This window comes from Triticum dicoccoides, chromosome 6A (assembly GCF_002162155.2).
Source record: "Triticum dicoccoides isolate Atlit2015 ecotype Zavitan chromosome 6A, WEW_v2.0, whole genome shotgun sequence".
NCBI classification, from domain to species: domain Eukaryota; kingdom Viridiplantae; phylum Streptophyta; class Magnoliopsida; order Poales; family Poaceae; genus Triticum; species Triticum dicoccoides.
The window spans coordinates 453,756,644-453,765,331 of record NC_041390.1 but is presented as its reverse complement, the minus strand read 5'-3'; positions in this window follow the sequence as shown (position 1 = coordinate 453,765,331).

The window sequence follows — 8,688 nt, the reverse complement described above, 5'->3', positions numbered from 1 at the left end:
GTAGGGGGTGTGCCTTGGCCTATATTGGCCAAGGGCACCAGCCCCAAGAGGCCCATGCGCCAAGAGAGAGAAAAAAGGGGAGAGTCCTAAAGGGGGAAGGCACCTCCGAGGTGCCTTGGGGAGGATGGACTCCTCCCCCCCTTGGCCGAACCCTTCCTTGGAGGAAGGGGCAAGGGCTGCGCCTCCCCCCTCTCCCTTGGCCCTATATATAGTGGGGAAAAGGAGGAGCAACCATACCTAAGGCCTGGCGCCTCCCTCTCCCTCCTGTGACACATCTCCCTCCTCCCGCAGCGCTTAGTGAAGCCCTGTTGGAATCCCGCTACTTCCACCACGCCGTTGTGCTGCTGGATCTCCATCAACCTCTCCTCCCCCCTTGCTGGATCAAGAAGGAGGAGACGTCGCTGCTCCGTACGTGTGTTGAACGCGGAGGTGCCGTCCGTTCGGCGCTAGGATCATCGGTGATTTGGATCACGACGAGTACGACTCCATCAACCCCGTTCTCTTGAACGCTTCCGCGCGCGATCTACAAGGGTATGTAGATCCACTCCTCCCTCGTTGCTAGATGACTCCATAGATAGATCTTGGTGACACGTAGGAAAATTTTGAATTTATGCTACGTTCCCCAACAGCAGCTACTTTTACTTCTATGGGAGGATGATATTTAAACCACTTCTCCTTAGGGAGATCAACATAAGTAGCAAAAGATTCACAGAAAGAAGCTACTATCTCAGAGTCAAGTCCATACTTAGTGCTAAACTTATGGAAAATATCGGTATCCATAAAAGATTTAACACAATCAAACTTAGGTGTCATACCTGACTCCTTACCTTCGTCGAGATCCCAATCTTCAGAGTTGCGTTTAATTCTATCCAATAAATTCCATTTCAATTCAATAGTCTTCATCATAAAAGAGCCAGCACAAGAAGTATCAAGCATGGATTGATTATTATGAGAAAGTCGAGCATAAATTTTTTGAAAAATTATTTCTCTTGAGAGCTCATGATTGGGGCATGAATATAACATTGATTTAAGCCTCCCCCAAGCTTGAGCGATGCTTTCTCCTTCGCGAGGCCAAAAATTATATATATAATTGCGATCACGATGAACAAGATGCATAGGGTAATACTTTTGATGAAATTCCAATTTCAATCTTCTATAGTTCCATGATCTCGTATCATCACATAGCCTATACCATGTCAATGCGTCTCCCTTCAAAGATAAAGGGAAGACCTTCTTCTTAGCAACATCATCGGGCATACCTGCAAGCTTAAATAATCCATAAACTTCATCCACATATATTAAGTGCTCATCAGGATGCTTTGTTCCATCTCCTGTAAAAGGATTAGCTAGCAGTTTTCTATCATACCCGAAGGAAATTCAAAAGGAGATTCATTTTCAATAGGTTCAGTAGGTTGAGGAGCAACTCTTTGCTCTACTGGACGGGGTGAATATACCCCGAACAAGCCCCTCAGAGGATTACTTTCCATAGTAACAAGTGACAGTAAATTTCAGCACACTATATAAATTTTTCCTTACCAAATTCCACCTACCAAAGGCGCTTCACTCCTCAGCAACGACGCCAGAAAAGAGTCTTGATGACCCACAAGTATAGGGGATCTATCGTAGTCCTTTCGATAAGTAAGAGTGTCGAACCCAACGAGGAGCAGAAGGAAATGATAAGCGGTTTTCAGTAAGGTATTCTCTGCAAGTACTGAAATAAGTGGTAACAGATAGTTTTGTGATAAGATAATTTGTAACGAGCAACAAGTAACAAAAGTAAATCAGGTGCATCAATATGGCCCAATCCTTTTTGTAGCAAAGGACAAGACTGGACAAACTCTTATATAAGGAAAAGCGCTCCCGAGGACACATGGGAATATCGTCAAGCTAGTTTTCATCACGTTCATATGATTCGCGTTCGGTACTTTGATAATTTGATATGTGGGTGAACCGGTGCTTGGGTGCTGTTCTTAATTGAACAAGCATCCCACTTATGATTAACCTCTATTGCAAGCATCCGCAACTACAACAAAAGTATTAAGGTAAACCTAACCATAGTATGAAACAAGTGGATCCAAATCAGCCCCTTACGAAGCAACGCATAAACTAGGGTTTAAGCTTCTGTCACTCTAGCAACCCGTCATCTACTTATTACTTCTCAATGCCTATCTCTAGGCCCAAATAATGGTGAAGTGTTATGTAGTCGACGTTCACATAACACCACTAGAGGCTAGACAACATACATCTCATCAAAATATCGAACAAATACCAAATTCACATGACTACTAATAGCAAGACTTCTCCCTTGTCCTTAGGAACAAACGTAACTACTCACAAAGCATATTCATGTTCATAATCAGAGGGGTAATAATATGCATATAGGATCTGAACATACGATCTTCCACCAAATAAACCAACTAGCATCAACTATAAGGAGTAATCAACACTACTAGCAACCTACTAGCACCAATCCCAGACTTGGAGACAATAATTGGATACAAGACATGAACTAGGGTTTTGAGATGAGATGGTGCTGGTGAAGATGTTGATGGAGATTGCCCTCTCCCGATGAGAGGAGCGTTGGTGATGACGATGGCGATGATTTCCCCCTCCCGGAGGGAAGTGTCCCGAGCAGAAGAGCTCTGCCGGAGCCCTAGATTGGTTCTGCCAAGGTTCCGCCTCGTGGCAGCGGAGTCTCGTCCCGAAAGGTTGCTTCTGGTTTTTTCTTGACGAAAGGCTTCATATAGCAGAAGATAGGCATCGGAGAGCCACCAGGGGCCCATGAGGTAGGGGGGGCGCCCCCCACCCTCGTGGACAGGGTGTGGGCCCCCCGGCCTTCATCTTTGGCGAGGATTTTTTATTATTTATTGTAAGTCATTCCGTGGAGTTTCAAGACTTTTGGAGTTGTGCAGAATAGGTCTCTAATATTTGCTCCTTTTCCAGCCCAGAATTCCAACTACTGGCATTCTCCCTCCTTATGTAAACTTGTAAAATAAGAGAGAATAGCCATAAGTATTGTGACATAATGTGAAGTAACAGCCCATAATGCAATAAAATATCGATATAAAAGCATGATGCAAAATGGACGTATCAAGTAGCCCCGTACAGAGCATTGTAGACATAGAGAATTTGCAAAACACATATGGCTATGATTGTGGCAGACCCGCTGACTAAACTTCTCTCACAAGCAAAACATGATCACTCTTCAGGTGTTAATCACATAGCAATGTGAACTAGATTATTGACTCTAGTAAACCCTTTGGGTATTAGCCACATGGAGATGTGAACTAATCACATAAAGATGTGAACTATTGGTGTTAAATCACATGACGATGTGAACTAGATTATTGACTCTAGTGCAAGTGGGAGACTGAAGGAAATATGCCCTATAGGCAATAATAAAGTTGTTATTTATATTTCCTTATATCATGATAAATGTTTATTATTCATGCTAGAATTGTATTAACCGGAAACTTAGTACATGTTTGAATACATAGACAAAACAGAGTGTCCCTAGTATGCCTCTACTTGACTAGCTCGTTAATCAAAGATGGTTAAGTTTCGTAACCATAGACATGTGTTGTCATTTGATGAACGAGATCACATCATTAGAGAATGATGTGATGGACAAGACCCATCCGTTAGCTTAGCATAAATGATCGTTTAGTTTTATTGCAGTTGCTTTCATCATGACTTATACATGTTCCTATGACTATGAGAATATGCAACTCCCGAATACCGGAGGAGCACTTAGTGTGCTATCAAACGTCACAATGTAACTGGGTGATTATAAATATGCTCTACATGTGTCTCCGATGGTGTTTGTTGAGTTGGCATAGATCGAGATTAAGATTTATCACTCTGTGTATCGGAGAGGTATCTCTGGGCCCTCTCGATAATGCTCATCACTATAAGCCTTGCAAGTAATGTGACTAATGAGTTAGTGGCGAGATGAAGCATTACAGAACGAGTAAAGAGACTTGCCGGTAACAAGATTGAACTAGATATGATGATACCAACGATCGAATCTCGGGCAAGTAACATACCAATGACAAAGGGAACAACGTATGTTGTTATGCGGTTTGACCGATAAAGATCTTAGTAGAATATGTAGGAGCCAATATGAGCATCCAGGTTCCTCTATTAGTTATTGACCGGAGATGTGTCTCGGTCATGTCTACATAGTTCTCGAACCCGTAGGGTCCGCACGCTTAACGTTCGATGACGATTGGTATTATGAGTTTATGTGTTTTGATGTACCGAAGGTTGTTCGGAGTCCTAGATGAGATCACGGACATGACGAGGAGTCTCAAAATGGTCGAGACGTAAAGATCGATACATTGGAAGGCTATATTCGGACATCAGAAAGGTTCTGAGTGGTCCGGGTATTTTTCGGAGTACCGGAGAGTTATGGGAATTCGCCGGGGGAAGTAGTGGGCCTTAATGGGCCATACGGGAAAGGAGAAAGGGGCCTCAAGGGGTGCCCGCGTGCCCCCCTCTCTTTCCTTCTCCCTCTCCTACTCCTTTCCTCTCTCCCCTCTTGAAAAAGGAAGGGGACTCCAACTAGGATTGGGAATCCTAGTTGGACTCCCCCTATAGGTGCGCCGCTCCTAGGCCGGCCTCCTCTTCCCCCTCCTTTATATACGTGGGCAAGGGGGCACCCCAAAGACACACAAGTTGATTTCTTAGCCGTGTGCGGTGCCCCCTCCATAGATTTCCACCTCGGTCATATTGTCGTAGTGCTTAGGCGAAGCCCTGCGTCGGTAACTTCATCATCACCGTCACCACGCCGTCGTGCTGACGAAACTCTCCCTCGGCCTCAGCTGGATCTAGAGTTCGAGGGACGTCACAGAGCTGAACGTGTGCAGATCACGGAGGTGCCGTGCGTTCGGTACTTGATCGGTTGGATCGCGAAGATGTTCGACTACATCAACCACGTTACTTAACGCTTCCGTTTTCGGTCTACGAGGGTACGTGGACACACTCTCCCCGCTCGTTGATATGCTTCTCCTAGATAGATCTTGCGTGATCGTAGGAAATTTTTTGAATAGTACATTCCCCAACATATATGTGGGGAGGGGGGTGCCTAGAACACACAACATCAATTGTTAGCCGTGTGCGGCGCCCCCTCTCCACAGTTTACACCCCCAGTCATATTCTCGCGGTGCTTAGGCGAAGCCATGCGCGAATCACTTCACTATCACCGTCACCATGCCGTCGTGCTGAGGGAACTCATCTACTTCCTTGACACCTTGCTGGATCAAGAGGATGAGGGACGCTATCGAGCTGAACGTGTGCAGAACTCGGAGGTGTTGTACGTTCGGTGCTTGATCGGTCGAATCTAGAAAAAGTTCGACTACATCAACCGCGTTGTCAAAATGCTTCCGCTTTTGGTCTACGAAGGTACGTAGACACACTTTCCCCCTCGTTGCTATGCATCTCCTAGATAGATCTTGTGTGAGCATAGGATTTTTTTTTGAAATTGCATGCTACGTTTCCCAACATAAGGGAGATTTGGTGCCAATATTTTGGTACTTATTCATTGCTGAACTCCAGTTGTTTAAGCTCAACTTCAAGACAACCACTCTACTCTACTTCCTTAGAAGGAAGAGGTTGTGCAGATTGAATAATTCCGTCCTATGTGTTTACTCATTGTAATCTTCCAAAAAAAACTACCAAACTGGGTACAAATAGACCAATGGCCATTGTTCATCCTACTCGGTCTGCTTTCATGCCTAGACGTCATATCCTGGAGGAGGTGGTTGTCCTGGATGCAACGGTCCATGAGCTTCACTTGATGAAACTCGGTGGAGTTATCTTTGAAGTGAACTTTGAAAAAGGCTATGGTAAACTTAAGTGGCCTTTCTTACAATAAGTTCTAAAAATGAATGGTTTTGACCCTGCTTGGCGACAACATGTTCGTTCCTTTGTTCAGGTTGACATTGTGGGGACGAGTGAATGATTATACGAGGCACTAGTTCCAGACCATGAAAGGATTGGACATGAGTAAGACAGTTAATATGAAACCTGTCCTACGCCTTTGCGAGCAATTGTTCGGGCTTAAAATAAACTTCCACAAATGCCGAATATTCTACTTTTGGTGCGCCAAAGAGGAAGAAAATCAGTATAAACAAGTGTTCGGTTGTGAGATTGGTAATAAGTTCCCGTTCACCTATCCCGGGATACCAATTCACTATCGTAAACCTACAAATAAAGAGTGGAAGGGTATAAAGCACATGTTTGCAAAGAAGCTCAGTTGTTGGAAATGTAAACTAATGTATTATAGTGGACGGTTGGTACTTGTTAATTTGTTGCTCACGAGTCTATATATGTTCATGCTTTCGTTCTTTGATGCACCGAAAGGGTCAAGGCCAAATTCTTTTGGTAGACTGATAAACAATAAGAACAATTGTGAAGAACAAAAACATGAAAATAACGGAGGAAGAAATGCATAACGGAACACATAATGTGTATCATGCTGCAGCAAAGGCCAGCTCCATCGGCAAAAAAAGTGTGCTACAAGATTTAGTACCGCCCTCCACCAAATGCTATACAAGTTATAGCGTACTATATTTGAAAATTGAGGCATAAAAATGTCAAATAAAAAAAGTTAAGGCCTTTCATATTTTGCAAGGAGAGGGGGCACTCCAAATTAAACAGAGAAGCATACGAGAGCTAGGTTCAGGGCAAGTACACTCATAATTTGCAAGGAAAGAGAATACCCCTAATTAAACAGAGAAAAATCAGTGCTTGACTTACCGGCGCCGGTGGTGTGGTTGACTTCAGCGTTGTTCTGCTGGAGTTGGAGGTGTGGCCGACACAGCTACTTGGAGGGGGGATGTAAAGGAGCTGTTGCAGCTCACGAACTGCCACCACTGCCTTGGCTCACGAGTCACGAACATCCCCATCATCTCTGCCCTCGGTCGCGAGCTGATGAGAAATTTGTGACGAGTTGGCTAGGTTAGGATGTATGCGTTGGGTTTGCGTCTAAGAGAGACTGAGTTAGAGTTGGACCGATGCGATGCCTGATGGGCTGTTGTGTGGTACTCTCTTCATCCGAAAAAATTTGTCTGTCAAATAGATGTATCTAGCACTAAGGAACAAGCTTTGGACAAGTCTTTCCGGAAGGAGGAAGCACACGCTAAAACACTACAACTTTATTTCCTTTAACGTCAAAATAGTGTGCTATAGCGCGAGCAAGCAAATTAGGTAAAACGTAACGTGACCCTCCCAGATGATTATCTGCTATGGCAAGCTATAACGTTGAAATAACAAGCTATTTTTTTCATTTTACAGATATATTGTCGACCAATGCCTACATGCCCTCAACACAACAAGTATACCACTATGCGTCCATTTCTACCAAATTCGATGAAGTAAACTTCCCTTGCAGACGAAAAGCACTCATCATCAACATAGGTATTCAACAAAGCCAGTAATGGATCAAGATTGATCATACACCAATAGCTGCAGCTTGCAGATAATATTTTTTGCTAATTGTGATTTTTTTTATATTTATTTTGTTTTTTTCATGGTAATACATATCTCCTTCATATCATAAATAACAAAGTACAAGTCACGTAAAGACCTACATGACAAAACTAAAAAAATAGCAGAACATCTCTGAGCTTGACACCAACGCCCGTCACCTGCCTCCGGCACCACCACAATAGCCACCGAAGAAAAGAATGACGAATCACCTCCTCACCCGAGCTCGACGCGGCTCCATCGCTGATATGCAGCTTTGCGGACCTCCAAGGTGGTTCATCAAAAATGAAGCCCTTACCGTTGAACGAATCAGACCGGGGCAACACTTCGGACACGCCATCGAACCCCAGATCTGGCACCTCACCACGACTAAAACGCCGAAGGAGGATACCATATCTGTCATCCACGAACCACGAGCCGAGCACATGCTCCGTCTTCCAGATGTCGTCGATGCAGACCACAATCTGCATTCTCTCCTGGACTACCTCCCAAGCTCCGCGCCGACGCTGGAGCAAACATCGTCGCAATGGCGGAGCCCGAGGACACATGTCCACCACGAGGATGCCGCCGCTGCCACGCTATCCTTGCTTGAACAGACTGGTTTCCAAATTCATCCCCAACCATAGAACCGATGGCCTCATCAGGGAATGATTCGAAGAATCTTTATCCAGCATTGTCATCGTCGCCGCCGAAGCAAAGACGACGAACAACCTAAAAACCTAGACTATGATAGAGTAAAAGCGACCCACACGTGTAATGAACGTTGATGCTTATGTATTAATAAGTATGGTTGTGTGCATCAGTGTGTGGTCCTTAACTTTTTTAGATGCTCCGGATCCGCGCGCCCATGGTGTGTCCTGATGCTCGGCGCGCCTACGGAGGGGTTGCGCGTCCGCCAGCGCTTCGGATGCCAGACGGACCACACGGCCTCCGGCGAGGCAGCTATGGCTGGCCTAGTGCCGGATCCGTGCGCCATTTGGGCGGACGTAATGGATTCCCGACGGAAGGTGTCCGAGCACAGCCATGCACGGGCTTCCTGCCGGACGCGTCGGAGCGTAAGCCGGACATCCATCTCCTTCTCGGGGCCGTGTGAGATGAGCTTGGGATCGACAGATCTGGAGGTGAAGGACTCGGATCCGCTGCCCATCATCGGAGACGGCCGAAGGGAGCCGAAGACAAGTTTGGGTGGCGTAGGGGAGG